At 37.4% G+C, this 17,048-nt stretch overlaps 1 long non-coding RNA gene across 2 annotated transcripts in view; it reads right to left on the reverse strand.

Annotated features, from left to right (window-relative positions):
• The window catches only part of LOC309628724, a 125,370-nt gene that overhangs the window by 101,926 nt on the left and 6,396 nt on the right, over positions 1-17,048 (reverse strand). The window lies entirely within an intron of this gene.

A 17,048-nucleotide genomic window follows, 5' to 3' on the forward strand; every position in this document is an offset into this window, starting at 1 on the left:
AACAAATAAAGTAAATATGTGGAAGAGGCTTTGGAGTTGGGTAGTGGGTCGGAGGTCGAAAAATTTTGAGACATGATAGAAAACCTAGATTGACTTAAACAAACGGCTGGGAGAAATATAGATGTTTAAAGGTACTTCTGGTAAACCTCAGAAGGGAATGAGAAAAATGTTACTGGAAACTGGAGGAAAGGCAATTCTTGTTATATAACAATAGTAAATGTAGCTGAATTATGGCCTATAGTTGTGTGGAAAGCAGAACTTGTAAACGATGAACTTGGATATTTAGCTGATGAGATTTCAAGCAACTTGTTGCTTGAAACAAGATGCAACTTGTTTTCTTCTTTTTGCTTGTAGTAAAATATGTGTGGAAAGAGGTAAATTGAGAAAATAACTATTAAACAAAAAGGAACCAGTACTTGATAACTGGGGATATTCTCAGCTCAACCAGATTGCAAAAAGATGCTAAAATTAGGAGATTCACTGTTAGGTAAGTGTGTTCTGGAGAGAAGGACTAAAGTGTGGCTGGACAACTTTTTGCTGGTGGTGAAGAGGTTATGCATGTGACTCATGGATCTCCTTTGCCATCTCAGCAGAAGGGGGAATAGAAATGGGATTACACAGGAAAGGTATTTGGAGAACACTTTTGTCTAATGGAGTAAATCCTCATGACATACACCAGAGAGCCACAACAGTTTTAAAGAAAGTTATACCAGCAAAAAACTGTCAACGTGCATTGACAGTGAAACAGGCAGGACAAAATGAAAGAGGGTTGTCAGACTCCCCAAATTCTAGAAGCAGGAAAGAGGATGATAAAATTACTCAAATTCAAACATGTGTCACCACTCAAGAAAAGGAAATGTAATTCCAAAACTAGAGCTTTGATTCTAGAGGCCAGAGCCATGTGTGTAGAGGCTAGAGCAATGGACACAGAGACTGGAACCACATGCCCAAAGGGTGGAGCCATAGACACAGAAGCCAGAGCCTCTAATCCTCAAAGGACTATTCCCAGGCCTTGCAACCTAATCTCATTTGTCCTGCCGGATTTCAAAACTGTGTGAAACCAGTGACCTTTTTCTTCCTTCCATTTTCTCCCTTTTGGGATGGAAATTTCTATAACTATTAGATTATGTCTACCCCACCCTTACATTTTGGGAACAGATAACTTGTTTTCTAGTTTCCCAGGTCCAGAGATGGAGAAGGATTTTGCCTCAAGATAGATCATACCTAGAGTCTTATATATTCCTGATTTAGATAATTTAGGGGATGAGATTTGAGTTGATGTTATATGGGTTGAGACTTTTGGAAATGTTGGGATGGTGTGAGTGTGTTTTGTGTGTGGGATGGACATGAAACTTTGGGGGTCATAGTAGACTGTAGTGAATTGAATAGTGGTTCCCAAAAACCACTATTTTTTTTTAAGTTATTGGCAGGTGTGATTAAGTTAAGAATTTTGAGATGAGGAGATTATCCTGGATTGGACCCTAAGCCCCATCACATGTATCCTTATAAGAGGGAGACAGAGATTTGGCACAAACAGAATAGGAGAAGGCAAGGTGACCAAGAGATTGCAGTGAAGTGGCTACAAGGCAAGAAATATTGACAACCATCAGAGACTGGAAGAGGCAAGAAACATACATATTCTCCCCTTAAGCCTCCAGAGGAAGTGAAGCCCTACCAACACTTTGATTTTGACCTAGTGATACTAATTTTGGACTTCTGGCCTTCAGAACTGTGAAAAAACAACTTTCTATTGCTTTAAGCCACTAAGTTTTTGATCATTTGTTAAAGAAGCCACAGGAAACTAACACAGGTACAAGAAGAGTAGGATGTGGATTCTTCCACAGAGATGAGCAGTATCATGGGGGCCAGAGGTATGTCAAGAGTAACTACAACCCCTTGAAATAACTGTGGGTGCACAAAAAAGGAAAGACTGGTTTCTCCTTGAGTCAAGTGCATATCACAAAATTTTTCAGCTGTAATTGCAGGTTAAATGCATCTTATCCAGATAAATAAGAGAAAGACGTTTATTAAACTGGCAGGAATGGGAAGTAAAAAGGTGCAGGGGCAATGAAAGAGTAAGAGGTGTTTAAAAAAGAGGGGAATCCTGTTTGACTGCAATATGGGATGAATGAAAGAAAAGCTAGCAGTGAAATGACGAGGTAATCTGGGGCCTTGTTGTGATGGACTTTTATATGGTACTGAAAATTTTGGACTTATTCATATAAGAAATGGGAAACTCTCAAGATATTTAATGCAATAAGTCAATAGGGTTCATGAACTATGGTTTTTAATATATGCTTTAATGTTTTCACCCTAGAAGCTATGTAGAAAAGAAACTAGGATGGGGTCAGACAAAGATGAGATCAGTCTCACCCCAACATCTCAGGTGAGATAATATGACAAAAGTGACAGAAAAGAGGAGATGAATTTAGAGTTATTTTTGAGATCAAATTGCCAGGACTTGCTGACCAAATAAATGTCAAGAATGAGGATGAATCCTTGTGGGGTTTTTTGTTGTTGTTGTTGCTTTTGTTTTCTGCAACAGATGAATGGATGCCAATGCTATTAACCGAAAACAGAATAATAGGGGGAACTTGTGGGGCTGTTGACACCATTCATTCACTTAATAAATATTTACTGTCCACCTACTTTGTCCAAGCTCTGGGCTAACGATGTTCAGTTTGGGGTGATTCCAGGACCTTAAGAAGGTCACGCAGTACAAAAAGGGTGAGGAAGGGAACAAGTCACTCCGGGAGGGTTTAATGTTTTATATTTGTTTGTTTTATTTTGTTTGCTTTTTTGTGTGGGTTGACAGGGTGGAAAGGAGAGATAGTAGGTGAAGAGGTTGTAGTTTAGACAGAGGACGTAGTAAATGTGGAAGGGAAGTATATGAAGAGTTGTTAAAACGAGGGGTAAATCAGCTGTCAAGAAGAAAGTCTATCTCCTGGAGCACAAATGAAACTGGATAACATTTTAATGATTGATTGACGTTGAAATGTTTTGGCTTTAAATATAAATGACATACCATATGCAATTCCTCCCCTAGACGCGTTTTTTGGAGACTTTATCACTGTATAACAATGTATAATAACAATAAATAATAAATAAATAAATAAACAATGGTTTATTGACATGTGCAGTCCAATACGTTTACAGGATAATGAGGCACACTCAGTATCTATCACACTTCATTAAAATTCCAGGCTCAAACTTAACCTTGAAGTTTAACGAAACTGCATTTCTAATTTAGTAATTCTTACACAGGACAAACCTTGATATCTTTATGTACAGTGAGATACTTATTACATTTATGTGCTGTCCAAACACATTTTTTTTAATTTATTTTATTTTATTTATTTTTGGCTGTGTTGGATCTTCGTTGCTGCGCGTGGGTTTTCTCTAGTTGTGAAGAGCGGGGTCTACTCTTCGTTGCGGTGCGCGGGCTTCTTATTGCGGTGGCTTCTCTTGTTGCAGAGCATGGGCTCTAGGGCACGTGGGCTTCAGTAGTTGTGGCATGCAGGCTCTGTAGTTGTGGCTCGCGGGCTCTAGAGGGCAGGCTCAGTAGTGGCGCACGGGCTTAGTTGCTCCGCATCATGTGGGATCTTCCCGGACCAGGGCTCAAACCCGTGTCCCCTGCATGGGCAGGCGGATTCTTAACCACTGCATCACCAGGGAAGCCCCCAAACACATTTTTTTAAAAATCAGCTGCATAGCACAGGAAGATCAGCTCAGTGCTTTGTGACCACCTAGAGGGGTGGGATAGGGAGGGTAGGAGGGAGACGCAAGAGGGATGGGATATGGGGATATATGTATAGGTATAGCTGATTCAATTTGTTATACAGCAGAAACTAACACAACAATGTAAAGCAATTATACTCCAATAAAGATGTTAAAATATATATATATAAGTTTAGGAAATAAGGCAGAATATTTCTCTTTCTATCCACACCCATGATGCAATTGTACAGGATTACAAAAAGGCAGTATACTATAAACAATGAATATTTTTCTTTTTTGCATGAAAGCCATCATCATTTTTAGTCCATGGGCATGGTGATTCTTTTATATCAATTATCTATAAATGTCCAGTACATCACAGATCAATGAAAGAAATGACCACATGCAAACACCTCATATGTGTGATGTCTTGGTTCAAAAGAAGATAAACTGAAATAATGAATAAGCTTTCTGTAGCAAGAATTATGTATATGGTATTTGGCATCCTTCTTGCTCTGTGAATGGTTTATTTTCATGGATGTAAAAATGGTCCCATCCTGATCCTGAGCAGAGTTTAAATTTCAGCATATCCTCCATGGGGATACTCCATAGAAAGTCTATTCTGTAATTCTGAGGCAGAGCAATTTCTAATTATTAAAGGCCTCCAAAATACCTGGTACTATATAAAAATGACCTCTACTCCACCCAACGTTGCTAAAAGGGAAATGTTATTGTAATAGATATGGAAACTGGTAATTTTCTTATTTTAATAGATGAGAAAAATATTATCTTGGACATTCTAACAGATGGAGAAATTTACCTGGCAGGTTGAGATTCAAACCAAACACGTGATTCTTCAACCCCAAGGCCAAGCTATTCCTAGCACAGCAAGCTACCTCATAAACAGGTTACTTCAAATCCCTAAATAATCAAAACACTTATATTTTTGGTGGGTTTCACCCAGATCTAGTCCTTTAGGAAAAATATCAATACAATTATTCTATTATAATCAAACTTTAGCATACTTAGTCTGACTTTAGTTGATTTAAATGATAAGTAAAGGTGAACATGCTTACTTCAACTAGAAGTGCCACAACTTTGGAATTCGTAATGCATTTATTTATTTTTAGCCAAGATATACAATTTACCATAAAATTTAAGCTAAACAAAAACTCATTTTAGATACATTTTAAAATCATTTAAAAATGATTTTTGTTGTTCTTTAAGCATGCAAGATAGGCCACATGTATTTACATTCTATCCTATACCTTCACAAGAACACACTGAAATGAAATGATTAACCAATTTATTCTCCTACTTTCCTAGGCCACCCTGTCTCATATTCTCTTCTCTCCTCAAATCTCCAACATCTCCCTCTCTTTCTTCACTCTCAGCCAACAACTTTGCTTCCTATGTATTGAGAAAATAGGACTTTCACAAACTACTGAGTTCACCTAAGATTTTGTTTAACTCTGTTGGGTGCATGTAGGGAGAAGAAATGGATGGGAGGGCTATGTAGGAGATCAATCTCTAGCCACTGTAAGAAGTTATTGGATGATGAGTCAAACCATAATGGAAAAGAATATGAAAAAGAATACACACACACACACACATATATATGTATGTATATGTATAACTGAATCACTTTGAGATACATCTGAAATTAACACAACATTGTAAATCAACTACACTTCAAGTTAAAAATAATTAAGAAGAACATTATTAACATACCACCTAGAAATATGGAAGTAAATATCAAAAGAAACAGCTAAACATTTTGAAATAGTTGCTTCTGGGGAGTAGAACTATTGGGTCTGGAGGCATAAGAATATTATTTTTTAACTCTAAGCTTTTTAGCATTTAAAAAAATCTATATGATAAAAATACAATTGATAAAATTACAAAATTAAAGGCTGGAATAAAATACACAAAATTATAAATGCCTTACTATTAAGATGTTCTGGGTAATAATTTTATCATGATTTCTCAACATTTTAAAATGTTACATAATTCATATAGTTTACCAATAAACCTTCAGGAAGAATAATTGTTTGTATTTTATTCTATTTTAGACAACTTTTTAAGTGTTCTCTAAAAGAAATAACTTAGTAGTATGGAGAAGAGGGAGTACATACATTTCTATGTTTGTGCATGTTAAAACTTACTACTGTAGACAGTACAAGAGATGACTCTCTGCTGGGCCCGTTATTAGACTCAACACGTGATGAGAGGGATTGAAATGTTTTCCAGGACTAGAGGAGCCCGCTGGTTTTATCAGTAAATTTAAAATGCCAAAAAAAGTACTATACATCTCAAGGAGGATTGTCAGCATGGAAAAGTGGGTGAGTTAGGGACATGAAAGACCCAGTTTCTTATCTGCAAAGTTAATGATCCAATTTTAGACCATGAAAATTCACCAAGCCTTGTTTTCTCTGAGGCTCTTTTCGTAGACAGCAAGCTGATCTCAGAAGACAGTCCATTCACACCTCTGAATCATAAACCATCAGAATCACCAAGAGTTATCCTTGATAAGGACAACCACAAGGTACAAGGAAACAGCTAGATTTCTGAATCTCTGATCTTAGGTTAACTTCACACTATCTATATCCAAGAATCAAAAATGAAGATGAAATTTCTCTTTCAAAGACTTTGTCTTCTACTCTGTTTTTTTCCTAGACCAATATAAGACAGTCTTTTAATTTATAGCTCATCACTTGGGCTATAAATTAAATGATTCCATTTAACTTTGGTTTTCCTTCAGATACAATGTTAATAAGGGGATATTTCTTCATCAACAAACTGATGCTCAATTTTTTTGAAAATTATCCATTTCTCTATTAAAAGTAATTACTTGTCATTAAATCATAAAAGTATGCAGTGAACAGTATAGTATTAACAGTGTATAGAGTCAGTATATGTGAACAATACAGTAACTAGACTCACAAAAATACTTAGTCTCTACTGAGGATATAACTGGTAGAAATATTTTAAGGGTAAAAGTGAACAACTGAGGTCCTCCTGAGGAGGGAAAATATATGTAAAATAAGTAAATAAGATTTAGAGTCAGGAAACTTGGATTTGTTCCAGCTCTGCCATGTACCAGCTCTGGCTTTGTCCAAGTTACACATCATTTTCAAACCTTAATACACCTATAAAAGTAAATACAATTTATAGTGTCCTTGTCATAGATTTCACGATTAATTACACTCATCTAGCCAAAGTGACTACTATAGTGACTGTCCTGTAGTAAGTGCTCAGTAAATATTTGGTACCGGTATCAATTGATACCAAATGAAGGAACGTGTACTCGAAGGTAGAGAGAAAAGTTTTACATACTGGATCCTACATTATTGTCACTGATTACTGACAGAGTGTTTGAGACCAAGAGCAAAAGAGAACCCAGGCAGAGGGAGCTGTAGAGGCTATCAGGAGGCCATCTGAGGTCGAGGACCCAGGCCATAGGGTCTTACGTATTGATGCAGGTCAGAAAGCAGACAGTGCCAATGATGTAGCTGTGTGCAGCCTTCTGCCAGGGCTCTGAGTAACTGGCAGAGCGCTGAGCATGTGACTCATTATAAGTCAAATTGCTGTAAGTGAGAAACCACCTGTAGTTAAGACAAGTGCTTCATTGAAAGTATTAGAGCAAGAGAAAACTTAGGGAAAGAGTGATCTCTTTGATGCAAAATAGCCCTCAGCTCTGCCCTGTAGTACTTTCTAGGAATTCTCGCACCACACCCCTGTCTGGTCAAAGCATCTCTTCTAAGCTTCCTCTTTAGAGGAAACTGGATTCTGGGACCTGGGGCTCCCTATGGTGACTCTATACCTAGGCTCTTCTTCTTTACAACATTGTGGATGACTCTAAAAAATTAAAAACGGAGTTATTTCCCCTTAGCTTCATGTATGAACCATACTAGAAATCCCTGTCCTACCTACTTAGTCTGAGTTCTGTCCCATGGATAGGCACTCAAACTTTAATTCGGTTTCCTCAATAAAAACACTATTACCATTCACAAAATCTGTTTATTTTGTCTTTCCCTTCAGCTTGGCCAGGGCAATTTTCTCTTTTTAACATTAAAGTTAAATCCTATTTGGATATTGCCACACATTTCTTGACCATTTTCTGTCTCCTATCACTTCACTGTTAAAGCTTTACAAGCTCACTATTTCTACCTGTCCCTCCAATTGAGCCTGAATCAGCCTTCATGTTCTTCTTTTTTTTTTTTTCTATATTGACATTTATGTTTCACTAAAAAGCCTTTCTAGGCTTTTTTACAACTCCCCTTTCTTTCTTTTCCTTTCTATGCTCTTAGCAACATTAGTCCCTCCACTTTCTCAATGTGTTTTTCTAACGGTTACACTGAGGTTATAGGTTTTTGGGAGAAAGACTACAGAGATGAAAGACGAAGTATCATTCTCATCACATCATATCAAGGATCTTACTATCAACATTACTTATCACTGGGATTATTGACTTGGATCACCTGGCACGGTAGAGTTTGTAGGCATTCTCTCCCCTTTCCATATTCTACTCATTGGACACAAATCACTAAGTGTAACCCATACTCAAGGGGCTGGAGAGCTAAGCTCCATCTATGTAAGGGGCACTGTATTTACATATTGTGTGGGAAATTTGTCTCTTTTTTTAACTTTTTCAATAGTATATTTGTATCCACATGATTTCATGGATATTCATTATACACTCTGGGTTATAATCCAATAATACTTCATTTATTTTGTTGCTGAAATTGTCCCATCTTTAGTCACTTGAGAGCTCTTTCAGTTTGGCTCCTTTATTAAAGCTCGTAATAAACTCCACCATTTTTATTATTTTAGATAAATGCTTTAAGAAAAAGCATACAAAATGTGCTGTTTTTGCCATTATGTCAAAATTCAGTATATTAATCAACATATTATGTCAATTTTGCATTTATCATTTTATCTTGTATTCTATGCTTCTCCTCTGTGCTGACCTTTCTTCTTGCTAATTTTTATACTTTAACCGTTCCTATATAGGGGCCTATTGGATGATGGCAAAATTTCATAGTCTTGGAAAAAATTTTCTGATCTCCATTTTGCCCTCATTCTTGGAAAATAATATGGCTGGGTATAAAATTCTAGGCTTACAATGTTTTCCCTTCAGTCTTTTTAAGATCTTAACCCACTGTTTTCTGTTACCTATTTTTTGCTGACCAAAAGTCTGCTAAATATTTATCTGGGTTTCCCCTCACTCTGGTAACCTTTACTATATAATCCTTTATGTTAGGAAGATTCAGAGCAATAAGTTAAATAGAAATTATTTTTATTAATTCATTTTGATACTCAGAGTAAACTTTTGATCTAATGAATTCTGGAAACATCAAATATTTTCCCTTTATATACTTCTTCTCAACCATCCTCTCTGTTCTCTGAGTCTGTTGGATCCTTCCTGATTAATACCCACATCTTTTGCCTGCTCTTTTGTCTCTATATGATGTTACTATGGTCTGAATGAATGTGTCCTCCCAAAATTCACGTATTGAAGTCTAATGCCCAATGTGATGGCATTAGGAGGTGGGGCCTTTGGGAGTGGTTTAGGTCATTAAGGTGAAACCCTAATGAATGGGTTTAGTGCTCTTATAAAAGACCCCACAGAGCTCCCTTGCACCTTGCGTGAATACAATAAGAAGTCTGTGGCCCATCTGACCACAGACTGAGCAGCAAAAAGAAAAAAAAAAAAAGTCAATGAATATTTTCCAATATATCATTAAAATTTAACATTTAGAAAGATATTTATTTAACAAGCTTCTATCTAGAGCTTAGGAAGGAACAGGGATTTTTTTTAACCTTTTTTTAAAGTAAGCCACTTCATATCGTAGAGTATAGCATAGTGGTTAGAACTACAAAATTTGCAATAAAATAAACTCAGTTCAAAAAAACTCTGCCACTTTACTAGCTATGTGTGACCTTCAGAATGTTATTTAATGTGACTGAGTCTTTCTTGGGCTCACTTGACCATGCTGGACCCTGATTTTAAACACACAGCCTCCAGAATTGTGAGAAATCAATGTTTGTTGTTTATAAGCCACTCAGGTTTTGGTATTCTATAAAGCCACCTGAACAAACTAAGACAGATGCACCTTGATGAATTCAATACCTTCTTCCAAATTACTATCTTCAACTGTATGCAGAGTTTATGGATGTATTTTGTGTATATATATATATATATATATTTTTTTTTTTTTTTCCCTGTATATTATGATGTTTTGACATCTTAAAAAAACCTTTCTGGCTGGGGAGAGACTACACCTCCCAGGGCTAGCAGATTCTTAGAGGTAGAAGGTGATTCAGGGATTCAGCTGGGGAACATACCGTTGATATGCAAACCAACCAATGCAAAGCCACACCTCCTCTATCATGTGGCCCTCATACAACAGAAGATCCTCTATCCGGTCTTTGTACTATAGTTGACAATTCCCTCTGCCTTAATCATCCCAGGGAACTAAAGCCAGGCAACTGAAGCCCACACCTATAGCTCAAAGCCCACTGAAATTACGCAAACTAGATATTCCTAAACTGTTGACCCTGCACTGCCTTGCCTCCTTCCAGTGAAAACCCAGAGAAAGGTCATAGCCTAGGCCTTCCCCAGCTCCTGTTTCTGCTTCCTGACTAAAACCTGGTGTTCCTCCAGTGGTCCTGTGATGAAAGTTGTGCCTGTCATTTCTAAGGAACTATGAATAAATTAAACTTTTTTTTCCAATGGCATCGCCCTTCTGTGTTGTCATTCAGTCACATGTATAAATGAAGACCTAGGCCCAGAACAATGAAAGTAATTTAAATAGTTTTATACTTTAAAAATACATTTTTTATTTTCAAGATTTCTGATTTCTAAAAATATATTACCTACGTTAGCATGTAATAGTTTTATTATTATTACAAATGAATCAACAAATATTTATTTTTTCCAATTCTATTTTCTATTATGGTAACTATCAGTAGATATAATCATATACTGAGAACCCCACATAAACCAAAGTTTGGGGGGTTCTCAATCATTTTTAAAGGGACAGAGGGACCCCCAAATTTTTGGGATTCACTGCTTTCTAGAGGATGGAAATTTTTTTCCCCTTGTTTCAACAAAAACATGAAGAAAAAGAAAGTATAGACAAAGTATTCTACTCTATAGATATGCCAAGAAAACATTCAGAAGACACTCATTTTAAAATGCCATCTTAGCACAAAGTACTTGTGGACATTTTTGAAAGAAAAAAATAAAAGAATTTGACCATGCTTTATACTGTTTTTAATGGAATGTCAATAAACATTAAGGCAGTTCTTATTCAAGTCCCTTAATGTTGGGAAATGACAGAACAGGAAAACAAGTGAGTCTTAATCCCAAAATATGCTACTCTGCCACAAAAGTAGATGAGTCAGTTTATCCTTGGCCTCCTTAAATCCTTGTGTTTTCCTACCCATCTCATGGACGAATGAATATTTAGGAAGAAATTTCCTCTATTGAACATGCTCTTTCTCCACTATGAGTTTCTCCACTTCAAGAGAACACTTCTGGGGCAATGAGTCAAATAATGCATTTGTTGATTTCACATGTGTTGAAAAATAAAATGCTTCGGGAAGTTTCAAACCAACATTTACTCTAGTCATGCTTAGTCCAATTGCCACTGTCTTGCCCTCACCATTTGTAGCTCTGTTTGCATTTTTGACTTTCTCTTCAACCTTATTTTAATGGAGACCCACAGTTGTGTGCTTTTTGTACCTAATACATTTCGCCATCTTGCAGCTTTTTTCCAAATGTTTATCTCACTGGTGAGTAAACTGCATTGCATAAACCACTTGGAGTCACCGTCCCAACTATTTCCTTTTCTTATACCTCTGGGCAACATTAGTGAAATTGTTTACATGGTAGATCTGAGCCTTTACTGAATTCCCTTTTCAAATCTAGCCATTTTATTTTCTGTCTTAAAGCACAACTGAACTGCTTTACACTTTGTGTTCTCTTCACTTCTACCACCAATAACAATAGTGACCTCCTTTGAAGAAACGTCTGTTTTAAATAACAGACAATAAATGTCTGTTTTCAGTTTTTTAATTTTTTTTTATTTTGGGGTCAAAACATTTGGCTCAGGAATTAATTTTCTCACATCCTGAAGGATAGAAGTCCAAAATTAGTGTCAGCTGGGTCACATGCTCTCTAAAAGCACTAGGGAAGAATCCTTTCTTGTCTCTTCCTAGCTTCTGGTAGTCGTCCACAATCCTTGGCTTTCCTTGGTTTATAGCTGCTGAATCAGTCCAATCTCTGCTCCATCTTCTCCATCTTCACGTGACCATCTTCCCTCTGTGTGTTTGTTCTTTTTGTATCTGTGTCTTATAAGGACACCAGTCACTGAATTTAGGACCCACCCTAACCCTGTATGACCTCATCTTAACTAAATCTGCAACAGCCCGAATTCCAAATAAGGTCACAGTCTGTGGATTTGGATGGCTTCTTTTAAAGAAACAAAAAGTTGTGGTTTTCGTTTTTTGTTTAATCTCTTTACCTTAGCTTTTTGTTGTGTGATAAGGACTTTTCAAAACAAAACAAACAAACAAAACCCAGAACCGAAATACCAGGCAACTACCTAGGCTGACCACATTCCAAATTATGAATTGCTGTGTACTATGTACCTAAGTTCTTCCAGGAACCACCAAGAAACTGGAAATGTGAATATTATGTCCACTAACCCTAAGGGTCCCATATATTATATCATGTGATGGGAAAGATAAGTGTCATTGAGTCTTCCCTCAAGTACGAACAACCTGTATCGTATTGTCACCATTTATATCCTCTCCTGGACATGGGGTTCTAGAAGTTTCTACTAGACTGTGTTATAGATGGTCATGATTGCTTTCATAAGCTACAACTATTTCTCTTTTCCTTGAACTCAGATCAAGATTATAGAAAAGAAACAGAAACTAAATATTTTGTGCTTTATTTCTCCTCACTTAAACCCTGTGGGATTAAAGGAGATTAATTTAATTGAAATAAATTAAAGCAAATGTTGTGGACAGACTATAAGGTCTGATGTGCTAGGCTCTGGCGGTATGTGTAGATGGGGGTGATGGTCCCTATACTCTACGATGGCAGTCTAGCACATGGCAGAGGGACAAAAAAACAAGCACACAAATGACTTCAAAACCATCAGGGAATATAAACACAAGAAGACATGAATGGAAAAAATAAAGTTTTTTCTTTAAATTCCTCTTTACCGTTCACTCAGACATCAGAGGTAATAATGACCATTAGAAGATACTTCTCTCTAAACCCTTTTGGAATTTCCACTTTGCATCAGGCTTTTCTCCAAATTTAGCATCTGGAATGTTTTAAGTATCTTTATTCTTCACAGCCTTAGTGATGTTCTTTCAAAACCTCCTTTCAGGACAGTCAGAGACACACTCTGAGCCAAAATATAAATGGACATGAAAGAGTTAAAACTAAATCCGCAACTGCCGTAGTGGAATAATAATAATAATAATAATAATAATAATAATAATAGTAATAGTAATATATTATTTATTTGCTGTGCACCAGGCACTTCATACACATTTAAACTCAATCTTTATAAGAACCCAGGAAGGTAAGTGTTACAATCGTCAGTCTTTGGCACATGAAAAACAGGTGCAACAAAGGGTCTAAATGACTTCTAAATTACAAAGGATCACAGACAGTGCCTGGGCTGACATAGAATCTTGGGCATTTTGGCTTCTTGCTGCTGTTTTGGAGGGATGTGCTCAGCCATACAGCAAGTTGGCACAAAGTAAATCTTCTGCTACTCCCTGCCTCACGGTTCAGTAGAAGAATTTTCTTATGATGTTTGGCTCTGGTGGTTTCCTCTAATTACCAAAGCCCCATGATGACTATCTTTCCACACTGCGGGGTCAGCACAGAGAGGGGGCAGGGAGCCAAACATCTCTTCAGAGCACACATCAGAGGGATGTTAGGTGTCCTTATGTTCCAGAATTTCACAGACATTTGCAGTGTTTAATAGGATTAAACAGATTTAGAATCAAAGAAGTACAAATGAAGTCTCAGTTTTAACTAATCATAAATGTGAAAATTTCTGCAATAAGTGAATCAACCCAGATAAAAAGTGTTGAAAATTTTGATACAGATCATCATGAGACACATCAGTGACAAGAAACAGAATAACAGGAAATATAATGATAGACTGTGTGATGCATTTATTAGTATAAGTTTGACAGCTAACATCAGACAAATATACTAATATTGAGTGTTCATTCCTATAATCCGTGATTCAAAAAATATTTAGACTGTCTACCATATGCAAAGCATCGTGTTTAGGCCTACATATAGTGTAGCAAGCAAAACAGGAGTGTGTTCATTCAGATTATTTCTATTTTAGGTGACAGAATTTCTAATTAAGCTAGCATAAACAAAAGTAAAGATCTTATTGACATTGTGAATTCAAGGTTTCTAATGTTACTGTCTTCTTTTTTTTTTTCTCCCTCTTTCTTATTTTCTCCCTCTTGTTCTCTTTCTCACCACTGCTTGGCTTCATTCTTAATCTTTTTCCATTGGTGGCATCTCTAAGATAAATGGCAATCATCAGAGACTGACTAAATGTTGTTTTCACTCCCTTTCTTCTTGGGTTCACACCTGCATCCCTCTGCCTTACATCTGGGTTGGTCCCTAAGGCTAGTTATGCCAACGGACTGTTAAGAGAAATGAAGTATGCCACTGTTGGAAGAGGCAAATAAGAGAGAATGCCTTATCTACCCTCTTTCTTCCCTTTCTAAGTCAGCCTCAGAGGCAACAGGTGAGGAATGGGGTAGGATCACAGGATGAAACAAGGTTGAATTCTTGATTGACTGCATGGAGCAGCCTCCCACCTGCCATCAACCTACAAAGAACTGTGATATCGAAGGAGAAAATACGATTACGTGAAAACACTGAGAATTTGAGGGTGTTTATTATACCAGTTAGAATAAACTTCAATTGTGTGAGACCACTGAGAATTTGTGGGTGTTTTACAGCAGTTAGATTTCCGTTTTTAGTACATGGTCCTTACATCTTTTGATCATGGAAAGAAAAGTACATTTGCCTAATGACCTGGGCAAATGTCCCAAGTGAGAAAACAATGGGCAGAGCTCTTTCTGGGACCAATTTCTATGGCCAGGTCTATGGGGAGCTCTGAGCTGCCAGGTTTGGTGTCAAGTGCCCAGACCTGTGGGAAGGGGACAGAAATGGGATCAGCTTTACTCAAACATGTGGATTAGGGTTCCCTGAAAAGGTGTGGATTTATTATTAGAGAAAGAATGGTTAAGAAAGGTGACAGACACATATCAAAAAACACATGCACAAATACTTTTAAAAAATAGTTAACATAGATGTTTTGTATAGTTACCATGTATCTATTCATGCCTCCCATTTGCAAGTTACCAAGCTAGAAACTGGAGTTACAAGGTGATAAAGATAAGCATTGGTCCTGTTTTCATGGCGCATGCATTCTAGTGGAAAAGACAGGCATAAAGAAAGGGAGAGTGAGGGAGGGAAAAAGAGAAAGAAGGAAGAGAAAGAGGCCAAGAATAATTCTGATACATGGAGTTATCTTGGGCATGCAAAAAGTTTACTTGTGTAGGAGGAACCCAACCATTAAACTTGTCAATGATCAAAGCAAAACATTATTTTGCATTTTTTGGAGAATAAATTGTGTGGCTGAAAGCTAGCAGAGAGTCCAGTTGGGATAGTTTACCCTTTAATCCTCTGACTACTAATTTTTTTTAAATTATTTTTAGATTTTCTGAAAATTCTGTAGAATTTAGCTGTGAAACATATGAGAGGCTTTCTTTATGTCATACTTGATAGTTTCCTGCTGTGAATGCCTCTGCCTTATTTAGTTTCAACCTGCATCATTTTCCTCAACCCACTTTTCTAAAATAAATCTCATGAGCAAGTAGGTGAATAAAATACTGACCGATTTGATTACTGCTTTGGCAGAAATAAATGAAGATCTGAGATGCAGGAAAACAGGCTAGAGATTATATAGTTCATTGTAAATATGTGTTTAGTAATTCACAACCAACTACTGGTAATTAATTCTAAAGTCATGAGTCAAAAGAGCTCTTTCAGGTATAATTCAACAGCCACTTAAAACATTTGGATCCAAACTGACATGGACTATCAAGGTCTGATAATGACTGTGGGCAGATCTGGTGAGGACTCCTTTGAGAAGATGATTTTGAATGTAGGTCTGAGTTTCATGAGTGACAGCACCGCAACCTCATTCTTTCCTACCCAGCTCTGTTCTTAATAGAATGTGACGCCCCAAATGCCTGAAGGACAAGGGGAATCTTGCTTCATCACGTATATAGACTGGAAAGGGTGTAGATGGCTTGAAAGAGGATCCCGAAATGAGAAAAATGAAGGAGCAAAATAAGAGTCTGGCTTTGGGGACAAATACAGAAAAATGTGGGCAAAGATGAGTTCCCTCAACTATAACTCAATCAAATTCTATTTCCTCTTCTCTTCCTGCTGCCTCAAGCCCATCTAGTCATATTCTTAAAGATGAGAGGTAACAACCTCGTTGGGACCCTGGGTCACGTCAGTAGAGGTGAAAGGGGAGTTTCCAACAGGTTCAGGATGGGCTAACGGGAAGGAGAAAAGAGGGAGAGTTGATGGTGATTGTCATGAATGGGCTCCTTCTTGGAACTGAGAATAAAATCTTTATTCAGTAAGTCAGTAAGTAATAGCGGCATTGTTACTTCCTGTTTCCGCCATGATTCGGGGCTTGGGAAGAGGGGTATAGGAAGAGGGACACCTGTGAAGTAAAATAAGGGAACACTGCAAGCTTTTTACCTGCACCCCCATCCTCATGTAGGATCATAGCCAGGGTAACTGCTCCTTCCACCTGCTAGTTCCTGTCTAAGTGTGTGTTGGACGGGTATGTATTAGGCCATGGAGAGTCATGAAAAATGATACTCTGTATTTCTTTCTTAAACCACCTAAGCAACCAGCACATGGGTTTCCGGAAGGTAAGCTTATTGATTAGGCAGCCACTGTCTTCATTCCTTACTAGCCAGGGGCGAGGCAGGCAGGCTCCAATTGATGTTTATCAGCTTTGTTTGGACTAACTTCCGCTTCTTACTTTACTGACCAGAATGAGGCAAATACTTTTAATAAGGAGAGATTCACTGGTTTCCAAGGAGACTGTGATATTGCAGAGGTTGAACAAAGTGTTGCTACCATGTAAACTTTACTTAAAAAAACAAACAAAGGGCTTCCCTGGTGGCGCAGTGGTTGAGAGTCTGCCTGCCAATGCAGGGGACACGGGTTCGAGCCC

This window comes from Balaenoptera borealis (assembly GCF_965194805.1).
Source record: "Balaenoptera borealis genome assembly, chromosome: 5".
Taxonomy (NCBI): Eukaryota; Metazoa; Chordata; class Mammalia; order Artiodactyla; family Balaenopteridae; genus Balaenoptera; species Balaenoptera borealis.